This window comes from Equus caballus, chromosome 2 (genome assembly GCF_041296265.1).
Source record: "Equus caballus isolate H_3958 breed thoroughbred chromosome 2, TB-T2T, whole genome shotgun sequence".
Lineage (NCBI taxonomy): Eukaryota > Metazoa > Chordata > Mammalia > Perissodactyla > Equidae > Equus > Equus caballus.
Window position 1 is genome coordinate 41417769 of NC_091685.1, and position 12029 is coordinate 41429797.

Below are 12029 nucleotides of genomic sequence, written 5' to 3' on the forward strand. Positions count from 1 at the left end.
AGTCAAGGTGAGAGCTGATGATGGGTTGGTTAAACTTGAGCAGAGAGGTGGAGATGGTAGAAGGTGGGGAGATTCAAGATACGGTTTGGGGGTGGAAACAACATGGACTGGATATGAATGATAAAGGAGAGCGTGATGTCAAGGATATCTTTTTTTTTTAATTTTTTTTTTAAGATTTTATTTTTCCTTTTTCTCCCCAAAGCCCCCCCAGTGCATAGCTTTGTATTTTTACTTGTGGGTCCTTCTAGTTGTGGCATGTGGGATGCCGCCTCAGCGTGGCCTAATGAGCGGTGCCATGTCGGCGCCCAGGATTGGAACCAGTGAAACCCTGGGCCTCTGAAGTGCAGCGTGCAAAGCGAACTTAACCACTCAGCCACAGGGCCGGCCCCCATCAAGGATATCTTTTAAGTTTCTGGTGTAAGCAACTGGGTGGAGTGGTGCCAGTCCCTAAAGCGGGGAACACGGGAGGAGAGGCAGATTTGGGGACCTATTAAGTGTGAGATGGTGTGAGCAGAGCTGGTGCAAGTTCTACTGAAACCGTGGAACACATTATGTTAGGGGTCTCTCTCCTCCCTCCCTTTCCTCTTCTCTCCCTCCAAATCTTGGTCTCCGTTTCTCTCTAGTAACATTCCCACATTCTTTGAGAATTTTCCATGTGGTGGGTGGAGGAAGATGCTAACATTTTTTGAGGTCACATCCTTATAGCTCTTGCTTCAATAAGAAAGAGAGCTTCCCTCATTTCCAATTCAGAAAGTTTCAGGGAAGGACGCCTATTGGCACAGTTGAAGTCACATCCTATTTCTTAGCCAACAGTCAAGAGAATGCAGCACTTGGATTGATCCAGCTTGGGTCCCATGTCTCCCCTGTTCTTTTATTTTAGTGGAGGAGAAAAGGTAGAATACTGTAATTGGTGCCTGATCAGCACCTCTGAGGGGTAGAGGGTAGGGAGGAGGAGTGCCCCAAGTGGGAGAGATGGCGCCCAGCTGTCAGAGCTAACTGATGTTCCCTACCTCCTAAAGCTTTCAGTTTCATGCTAAGACGCTTCTGATGGGTGGAGCCTGAGTTAAGCCTGAAGTAATACTGCTGTCTAGAAATGCAGAATTTTCCAACTCTGAGCTGATAGGATAGTTGAGGGACTGAGTGTGCTGATGAACTTATTGTAATTTTGAGCTATAAAAACAATATATTTTTGAAAAAAGGAAAAGCATCCATTATTTCACACTGACACGTTTTCATGTAATGCATTCCTTTCCTACCTTCATCCTTAAGCATATATCTTTTTTTAATATAATTTATACATTGTCTTGAATACCAAGCAACTTGTTCAATTTTTAATTCATTTGTTTAAACATAAATATTTACATAAAAATAATTCGAACGTGTAAGTTTTTTGCATTAGTGTGCTCTGGGAAACTTGCAGGACCAGCTGGTACATTGTATTGGCAAATATTGGTTGAGCTCTTGCTGTGGGCACGGTAGTCTGGACACTAATGGGGATCCAGACATGATTAAGACCTATTTCTGGCCTTTAAGAGTTCATAATCTCCTGAATTTTGATGAAATTAAAATATTCCTCAATTGTAACATATACAGTTATTAAAGAATAATATGGACATTACAGAATATAAAAACAGTAAAGTAAAAAACAAATAGCTCCTATCCTTCTTGCATAGGGAAGGGCAAGAAATGTAGGGCGAGTGAAAGAGGATGGGACAGAAGAGGGGTGAAAAGACATTGCAGAAAATAGGGCAGGAGGGCTTCTAGGCTGTGGTTAGAGTCACACTATGTAACGGTTAAAATGTTGAAGATCAGACCACACTTAAAGATCCGCGTCTCTTTAAAAGGGAAGGTGAGTGTTCAAAGCAATTCGCAATTTGTCTGAAATAGGCTGTTTCTCCCTGTACTCTCTCCAGACCGAGCCTGATAGCAGATAGTCACATTTTCTATAGAAACATTTTAATCTTGGACCCTTTCTCCCCAGAAAAATCTCACTACCAATACGCACGATATTCTAAGTTTAACGGACCCACGGAGGCCCATCCCTGGGCCCCCTGGATCCCAGGTTAGACAGGCCCTCAATTCAAGAGCTGGCCTAACTGCTTCAAAGGTAGCAATGTTCCCAGCTCCACCATGCAGGAAGACCACGCCTCCAAATGTTTTGCAACCTTGTCTATTTCAGATTTTTTCAGAAGTCCTGGGTAAACTGGCCTCACCAAGGATTCCGCCCCGTCTGGCCGCTTCCGTCTTTAAACACAGACCCATGTGTGGGAGAGGCCATTATTTTTACGGGATCACTGTGCTCGTGGAGCAGCTAGGGACAGGCAGAGTCGCTTTACCGCAGCGCCAGCTCCATCCTTAACCCGGGCTCCGCCCTCAGGCCGCCTCCTCCTCCGAGCCCCCGCCCCTGGCCCCGCTCCACCCCTTCGCTCTGAGATCGGCTCGGCCACTGCCTGCAACCCTGTTCCACCCGCCCACCCTGTGGCCCCGCCCCCGCCCCATGGCCCCGCCCCCTCCCGAAGTGCCCAATGAGCGACCCCGCACCACCGCAGCACCCTCCAGGCAGCTGGCTGCCCCGCCCCGTGGGCCGATTTAACCAATGAGAGTCCCCGCGCGCCCCGGGCCCCGCCCCGCCCTCGATCCCCGCCCCGGCGCCCTGCCCTCCACAGCCCCCCTACTCCGGGGCGTTGCCGTGGCCGCGCCTCCGCCGCCTGTGCGGAGCCAGATGCCGCCCCCTCCGCCGGTCCCTCCTTCGGCGGCCTGGCGCCTCCCTCCCTCCCCGCCGCGGTGACTCACGGAGCGGGAGGCGGAGGCTGAGGCGGCCGCTCCCGCTGCTGCTGCTGCTGCTGCTGCTGCTGCTGCCGCCGCGGCTGCTCGGGCTGAGCGCGCCCCGGAACAGGCCGCCGCGCGCCGCGCACGGACCCGCAGCCCCGCCGGCCCGGCCGGGTCGGGCGGCCCAGGTAAGCGCCGAGGCCGGCCTGCGCCCGCAGAGCCCGGGCCCGCGCCGCACCAGGGCTCGGGGGAGCCGCCGGCCCTTTGTCTCCCGGGGAGGGGCCGCAGAGGGCGCCCCCGACCATGCTTGGACCACCGGCCGGTTCCCCGGCGGGGCGCCATGGTCTGAGCCGGGCCTCCTCGCCCCGCCTGGCCGCTGCTGCCTCCCGCTACTCGCCGTCCCTGGCCCCGTCGCAGACCACCCTCCAGCCATCCTCACCTTCGCCCAGGAGTCGCGTCCACAGGTGTCCGGGCCACCCACTCTGTAGCTCACCCCACCACGTCGACGTGGTTGTCACCGTCTGTCAGCACTCCAGGTCCTGTGCCCTGTTGTTTTTTCCTTCAGCTGCGCCGACTCTGAGCATCCTGACCCTCTGTATAGTGCCCCTCCATATTTCCCCAAACTAAATGCTGCTATGGTCTGGCCACTGAGCCACCCTCCCTCCCTCTAGTTTGATTGGACTGTCTTCTCCCCATTCCACCTGTCCCTGTGAGTGTCCTGGAAGGTACACATTGTAGGCACGTGTCTCACCTGTATGGCCGGCGTGTATACGTGAGCCTGCAAAATTAACTGCTCAGAGCCCAAAACCACACTTCTCACCTCCTTTTCATCACCTACACCCCAGCCACTTTACTTTTTCTTGAACCTGGTAACTGAGACACATAGGTCTGGACACTCAGCCTCTGTTAGGCCCCACATGCCTCCCTCCCACTTCTTATATGCAGAACTTGTCTGAGCAGTACCTGCTGTCAGGCTAGCCCCTGGGAAGGCCGAGGAGGCCTGTGTTGGCAGCAAATCAAGAGTTTTATGAATAATGAGATGTGTGGCTTGCAGCACCTCCTATCTGAGGATCTAAGTATGCTATAACTATTAATTATTTTGTCTTCTGTCACTCACAGAACTTAGGGAAGTGTGTCTGGCCGTCCACTGGGTAAATTGAGGCACAAGGTGTGTCGGTAAGGGACCTGGAGGCAAGTCAGAGTTTGTCCTGAGGTTCTGTCCTCAAGTGCCTTTGCTTTTAGCTCCCTGCTGCAACCACTGGGCTCTAGTTCCTGGCTTTAGCCCCTAAGTGATACTGATCTCACTTAAAGTGCCCAGAGATACCAAGTTTCCTCTGATTTAAAGCAGGACTTTGAATCATAAATAAAGGTGGCGGCTGTTAAATGTCAGTGTGTCATTCATGGTTTCCTGGTGGGGTTAGTGGCCCTTGTAAATACAAGTTGCCTGTATGGGACGGAGATTTATCTGTTCAATGAAGGGAGCTTACTATGTGGCAGGCACCATTCCATGCATCGGGGTTCAGTGGTGAAGACAGACATAGTCCCTGTCCTCCTGGAGCTGACGTGCTAAAGGGGAGGGAGTAAACAAATAAGCAAACAAAATAAGTTCAGTAGTGGTAAGTGTTATAAAGGTGGGAAGAACCAGTTTTGATTTATTCCAAGTGCAGTTAGAAGCCATTGGAGGATTTTAAGCCAAGAGGTGATAAGATCTGATTTATGTTTTAAAAGACCATTCTGGCTGCTGTATAGAGACTGGATTATAAGGAGCAAAGGTAGAAGCAGGGATACCAGTTGGTAGACAGACTGTTGCAGCTGCCAGGCAAGAGATGATGGTGGCTTGGGGTACCAAAGTGGTAGCAGTTCAAGTGAAGAGGTGGAATCACTCTGCTCCCCCTGAGGGAGGCTGAGAGCTGTAAAGCAAAACTTCGGGGAACACCGGCTGAGATTTGTATCTCTAGCACAGAATTTCTAGACCTGCCTATGCTCAGGCTTAGCTCGCAAACCTTGTTCAGTAAGCCGGGTGCTGTGCTAGTCTCTAGGATACAGACATGAAGAAGTGAATAGGGAGCAGTCTCCATGTTATGACAACGTGCTCACAGAAGGGTCACCCCCCTCCTTCATGGAAGAGGGTTCGTGGGTTTAAAAACCAGTTAGAAGTGGAGGAGGCAGAATACCCTGGGCTTCATTCCCACCTTGGCTGCGTGATTGCCCTGCCTCTGCTGGAAGATGTTGCCCAAAGAAATTGGGACTGTTCTCATGGTAGGTGGGAGCACAACTCAGTGGCCGTGAACTTGAACCATTAACCGGAATAAAACGTGATTGCCGTGCTGCTGCAAATCTGTGCTGTCAGAACATATCAGAGCTAGAGGATCTTGGGGGCTATGTGGGCCAGCCCCCCTTTTATGGTTGGGCACCTGTGGCCCCTAAAGGCTGAGTAACTCTTTTGAAATCCCATAGCAGTTTGTACATTTTCTTATGGCACCTGCCACAATCTACCTTTATTTCAGCTCCATGTGTATGTGCATGACTCTAAGCTTTCTGAGGCCAGAGTGTCCGTTGGATCGATTCATCTTTGCATCCCTCACAGCATCTAGATCAGTGTCCTGCGCAAAAAGTAAACTCATCAAATATTGGTTGACTTGCCTGGGTATCTCACAGCACCTAAAACTAGAACTCAGGAGTCCTGTCCCTGTCTTTTCATCAGCCCACGCTTCCTTGCAGATTCCTCATCCAGGGTGCAGCACAGTGGTAAACCTGGCAGTCTGTCTCCCTGAGCTCACAGAGCAGGGCAGCCCTTCCTTGATGGGTCTGCGCTCTCTCCAGCCCTGCCTCCAGGGAACAGCTGCTGAGGGTGCTGACCGAGGAGTTATTCAACACTCAGCAAATATGAAGCGTAGCTCTTAATCAGAGCATGGACTTTGTACCGAGACTATTTGGGTTTGGATCTGAGTTCTGCCATTAGGAGCTGCGTGACCTTCAGCAAGTAACTTAACCTCTCCATGCCTCAGTTCTTGGGAGGATTAAATTAAGTAATACCTATCAGATGCTTAGAAGAGCACTGAGCACTTAGTACGTGCTTGGTTGAAGTAGTAGCTGTTATTTCATTGTTATTTATTTATCTGCTTCTTATTCCTCACCAGTGTTTAAGCTCTTTGAGGGCAGAGATTTTGTCTCTTTTTTTTTTGGTCTCATGTTATAGTCCAGTGCCTAAACTTTGTAGGCACACAATAAATATTTTGTTAAACTGAATGACTTATTAAGCACCTACTCCGTGCCAGGCACTGTTGTAGGTGCTGGGAATATAGCCAAGAACAAAATCACCAAGATGCATGGTCTAATCAAGTTTATATTTTAGTGGGAGAGACAGACAGTAAACAAGTGAAGGAAATAACATAGGATGGTGAAGGAATACAGAGAATAAAACAGGGCAATGAGGTGGAGACTGACTGGGATGAGGGTTAGGGTGATAGCTTTGGCTAGCTCTGAGGAGGTAACTTCTGAAGGGAGACCTGGATGATGGGCGGGGAGGACAGCAGGAGCAAGAGCAATAAGCTCAGTGGGGCCGGGGTGAGGTGAGCAAACAGGTGGCAGGGGCTGGATCTCTGGCCACAGTGAGGAGTTTGGATTTTACTCTTCAACTCTAAACAGTGGGAAGTCACTGCACGGAGCTTTTCCTGGGGGTCCCTCCGAGGAGAAAGAGCAGGATGCTGGGAAGAGCGGTAAGTGGGCTCTCCTTGTCCTGGGAAGGCTTTTGGAGGCCAGCAGTGTTGACCTCTTCCCATTAGGTTCCTCATTTCTCTGTCCTGGGTACCCAGGAGACGTGGGAGCCATCAGCTAAATTAACGAAGGTCCAGGCATGTGTGTCTGTGTGTCCTGTAGATTCCATTGAGCCTTCTTTTCCCCCTGAGTATGTCGGTAATCAGTAAATGTTTCTTGAATGAATAAGCGTTGCCAGCTCTTAGCATCTTGTCCTGTACAGTGGCATGTCCTATGTTCTCTGCTCCTCTCTGTGTGTATTAAATCTTGGCAGTGACTCTGAAGTAACCTTGGAGTTCTGCTGTTCTTCATATGTGCGTCAAGGACGCCCACACACATATATGTCACAGTGTCCTTGTTGGGAGTATGCCAGGATTGACTGGGCAGCTTCTCTCCCACTCCACCCTTACTTGTCTTCCACTCTCCTGCTGAGTTATTACCAAGCTCTCTATAGAGAGTCAGGCCACACCGTCACCTCTGAACACCTCCTGTGTGATCAGGAACACGGTGGCACCTAGAAAGCATTGGCTCTCTTTGGTCTGAGCTGAGCAGAGTTGGGAGGCTCAGCAGAGCACTCAGAGAAAGGGCATTTCAAACCCAGGGGTTCAGCTCTCCAGGAATCCAGAGCTGGCCTCTTCAGACTGGGTGCAGTTGGCTGGCTTCTCAAATCCTCACTTAGGCATCCCCTTGGCACTTAGTGGCCATGATGCCACTTGCTCAGCTAACTCGACAGGGCAAGACAAGTTAGTGGAAATCAAATACAACTTTTGTGTTGCAAGTCACTTTCAAGGTCCTGGGGCATTTTGCTGGCGGAATCCAAGGTCCCTGTTAGTCATATGTCATCTGTAGCCTTGTAAAAACTAAACCCGAAGTGGATGCAACCCTTTTCTCATGTAATTGTGTTTTTTTTTTTAATCATGAGAGTGATATGCGCTCATTTAGAAAACGAGAAAATGAATGATAATGGCATTTTACATATATCGTCTCATTTAATCCTCACCGTTGTTTCTGAGATATGTACCATTATTGCCATTTTACATGTTAAGAAGTTGAGGCCTGGAAAAGTTAAGTAACTTGTTTGAAATCAGGCATATCCAAAACAGTGTCAGGATTGAAACCCAGGCAGTATGGCTCCCAAGCACAGCTCTGAGCACCATATTAAGCACTGCTTCTCAGCAGAAACAATAGAGAAGAAAGGAATCTCCCTTAAGCCCAGTGTGGGCGATATTGTTAGGGTGGCCAAAGTCGGTTCACTGGCTGCTGCAGAGTTTGAATCCTACGCCCTTTCCCTGTCTCATCCCACCTTGGGCAGGCTAATTACCCTCCCTTTGCCTTACTTTCCCCAACTATAAATGGGGATAATGATACTTGTGCCATCATAGCTCCCGGGGGCATTATGATGTTAGAGCCAAAGTGCTTTTGAACTTCTTTTATGAAAGGGTGCTGAGCACCAACTGCTGTTATACTCGGTTGTTAAAGACCTATTATGCTCTGATCCTCCACGAGGCCTTGTTAAAAAGGGAAGACAACAGTCCACAGAGGGAGAGGTGTCCTTCAGTGGTGGGCATAGCTGGACCAAAACTTCGTTTTCCAGCTTTTGAAGTTTCTTGAGGAGCAAGGCTCATGGATGCCTCTCCGTTTTCCATGGCCGTGTTGTACTGTGTAAGCTTCTGTAAGCAGGTGTGTATACTGTGCATCATAGCATGAAGAGGACCTCTGATGGCAGGGCCTCAGAAGGGCCTTAAAGGGCTTGGTTTCTAATCCTGGCTGTAATGTCTTTAAGTATAAGCCAGGAACACAGATACCAAGAAGTGATGGCTATTTTCCATTCATCCTTCCTTCCATGCCTCCTTCCTTCTAATGATTCATTGATTCAATTAATAAATATTTACTGAGCTTTTATAATGATCTGGGCCCCATGGTGGGCAGGGAATACTGTAGTGAGCAGGATAAAAATAGTTCTTCCTTATAGTCTCGGCCAAATGGCTTATGATCTAGTTGGAGTCGTGTGAATAAAGAAAGAACGTGTTGCTGAGTGTTGTGAACTCTCAGGGGGAAGAGTCAGGATGTAACTGGGTGGGTGTAATTGTATTCAGTGTACCTGCCCTGGGTGGGCATTAAGCTGGAGGGCTGTGTTTGGCTTCCCAGAAGAGCACGGGAAGAGTTAATAGATTAGAGCCCTTCCGTGTCACACTTAACAAAAGCTGCACTTTGTGTGGGCATCTTTAGAAACAGTTAGCACCTTGGCAGCCATGGTTAGTAAGAACTTAGTAAGAGCTCTGTTTCCACAAAGCCTTAACCCTTTGTTACTTGGGTTCAATTCCGGGAAGAATGATCACGGTGGACTCTTTGCAAAATTTTTTCAAGTTATGCCACCAATCCCATGCCTTTCTGATGAAATGACTGCCACAGATTGTCTCTCCAGAATTCTCTCCCTGCCTGGCAGGTCTCCCTCTGCCAACTTTGGAAAGCAGACATATGGAGGCAGGTGGGCTGTGGGGCTAGCTGCTCGGTGCTCTCCGGCATGCCTGCAGGGTTCCTGAAGGAACTGATGCCTGTGGACACCTGCGTCCTCGAGCCCCCATTTAGGATCAATATTTGCAGTGTGGGGTGGGAGAGGGTTCTTTCTTTGCCAAGTCTGCCCAGCACCTGCCTCTGGATCCCTTCAAAGAGCGAGATCAGGGAGGCCCAGCAGTTCCTGTGAAAGCACGCAGTGTTCTTCCTCTCTCCCTCCAGCCAGGGCTGGGGTGGAGAGGGCGAAGGGCTGGCAGAGGCGTCCGCCTGCACTCGGAGTGTGAGGAGGGTGCCAGGACAGCGTGGTGTACTCCTGGGTGATGTTCCTTTCACTCAACCCCTGACATGTCACTGTGTATAGCCTTCCTGGCTAATCAGCTGCCCCTTCAGTCTGGGAGCACAAGAATCATTCTGCATCTGATCAGGAGGAAATAGCTGGCTCTGCAAGAAGACCAGGTCACTCAGTGCCTCTGGGCTTCCTCAAGTGTGGTTGGAGCCCACAGTGACGCCAGTTCAGCTGGGAGAACGTGACCCACTTCCATATCCTCTCCCACGGGGAGAGCTGGGTGGGAGGCTTTTGGAGACCAGCTCCAATTAAGGTCTTTTCAGGCCTGAGTATCTCCTGAGTATCCAGCCCACATGTTTCCTGCTGCTGGAATCCTGTGGTCCGAGTCCCTGAACTGAATAACAACCCCGACACAGATGAAGTTACCGCCTTGTCATTCCACAGTCCTGGATTCTGCAGGCGGGGCTTCCTGGAGGGATAAGGGTCCCTGTGGATTCAAACACCTCTCACAATGTGGGCTCCACCCTTGTTCTTCCTGCTAAGTCACCAGGCAAACCAGAGACCCAGTTTCCAAGGAGAAGGGTTAGCCTTGACCTCACTGCCCAGACCGAGGCCTCGCAGCCTCCTGCCCCAGGCAGCCTTGGCTTCCGACAGACCATCCTGAAGAATTCGTCCTCGAAGAATGGTTTTCTGCTGTAGGAATATAAGCTAAAACGTGATTTGGACTCTCTCAATTTCTCCTATTCTCTCTAGGTAGAGGACATTTGAATGATTTTCCATTTGTAATTTTATGTTTCTCATGTGTAGGGGAAGAGGGGGATTAATTTAAATATGTGAAGCTGTGAGCACTGCCAAGATGATTTGGGGATTTTAAGCTGGTGGAGAGGTGGTTCTGAGTTCCTGAATGATCCAATCCTAGTTACAAAGGAGAGAGCAAAAGGTGGTGGGGAAACTGTCCAGGTCGGCTCTGGCTGGGCTGTGATCTCAGACCTGTTCCTGACAGGAGCGCTGTTCCTGACTGCTCCACACTTGGCTTCCCGACTGAGGCACGGGGTACCCTCCGCCCCCGTGTCCATCTCCGCTGTTGGCACTGCCCCGTGGCCTCATGGGCACATGGCATTCCTCCAGCTGATTGCTGGAGTTGCGGGAAGATGGGGTGCCGGCGATTTTTAGGAGGACATGGTGGGGCTTACAGGCATGCAGGCTGGCTGTGGGGGGTCCCTCCAGGGTCTGGCTCTGCCTTGCCGCACTGAGCAGCCTTCCGGAGCTCATGGTGGGACACAGTGGAGCAGAGTTGCCGGGAACAAGTGCAGAGTCCTTCCTCCCTCCTGGGGTGAAGCTGCCTCTGCCACCTGGGAGGCAGCATGTGCCCATCACCTCACACTTGCTCTAGGCCTTGGCTGCCAGCCCTCACTTCCCATCTCCTGGGAAGAGAAGGTTTCTTAGGCCTGTGAGCGACAATGGCGGAGTTTGAAGGCTTAACCTCAGACACTGCACTGGACTGGCTGGACCACCCAGAGAAAGATCTTTCTTTTATTCTCATCTTCTGACTCCATTCCACTTCCTTTGAACATATATTCTTCTTTTTCGGGGGGTAGGTAATTTATTCATCGTACAGAATTCAAAGGCTGTGGTGAAAACCAAGTCTTCCTCCCTCCCTGCATTCTCAGCCCCAAAAGAGACCACTGTTAGCCAACATCTTGTGCGCCTTTAACCAGAGACATTCTACACACGTACAGGTGCATGATGCACACATGTGACCACACATGTGCCTGACATGCACTATTGTTTTTTCACATTGTAATACACAGTGTTCTGCACCTTACTTTTTTCACCTCACAATAAATACTGGAACTCGTTCCATACCTCCATATCACCATCCTCGTTACTGGGCTAATACTTCTTGAGCACTTCCTGGGTGCTGGGTATTATTGAAAGTGTTTCTGTTAAGTCATTTACTCCTCACAACAACCCTATGAACTAAGTACTGTTACTTCTGCTGAATTGCTAGAGCAATTTATCCTGTAGATAAATTTATCCTATAGAAACACTTCCACAAATGCACGGAAATATGTGTGGAAGAATATTCCTTGTTAAAGTAATAAAAGACAGAAAACTTAAATGCTCACCAATAGGAGACTGTCTACAGTTTGCAGATGAGTAAACTGAGGCACAGAGAGGTTAAATTACTTGTCTAAGGTCATTTAGAACTACCTCACTCATTTTAATGGTTCCATGGCGTTCTTTGAAAGATTTTATTTTTTATTTTTCCTTTTTCTCCAAAAGCCCCCCAGTACATAGTTGTGTATTTTAGTTGCAGGTCCTTCTAGTTGTGGCATGTGGGATGCCACCTCAGCATGGCTTGATGAGTGGTGCCATGTGCGCACCCAGGATTCGAACTGGCGAAACCCTGGGCCACCGAAGCAGAGGGCGCAAACTTAACCACTCGGCCATGGGGCCGGCCCCCATGGCATTCTTTTAGTTGGTCATATTTTAACTTTTTTTAAACTAGTCCCCTATTGGTGAGCATTTAAGTTTTCTGTCTTTTATTACTTTAACAAAGAATATTCTTCTACATATATTTTTGTGCATTTGTGTAAGTGTATCTATAGGATAAATTCCTACAGGTGGAATCGCTGAAGCAATGGGTACATCTGTTTAAATTTTTAGTACTGCCAAATTGCCCTCTGTGGAGATAGTAGCA

The 12029-nt window shown here is 49.6% G+C and overlaps 1 protein-coding gene across 8 annotated transcripts in view; it reads left to right on the plus strand.

The window, feature by feature from the left end:
• The first annotated feature begins 2179 nt into the window (after positions 1 to 2179).
• The window catches only part of CTNNBIP1 (catenin beta interacting protein 1), a 49499-nt gene continuing 39649 nt past the window's right edge, over positions 2180 to 12029 (plus strand). For 2 of the 8 annotated variants that reach the window (XM_070260974.1, XM_070260977.1), the window contains exons 1-2: positions 2180 to 2957; positions 6418 to 6488. The gene's annotated coding sequence lies outside the window, so the exon portion shown is untranslated. The remainder of the gene's footprint in view (positions 2958 to 6417; positions 6489 to 12029) is intronic. The other 6 variants (XM_070260973.1, XM_070260976.1, XM_023635829.2 and 3 more) reach the window with 5 other exon arrangements.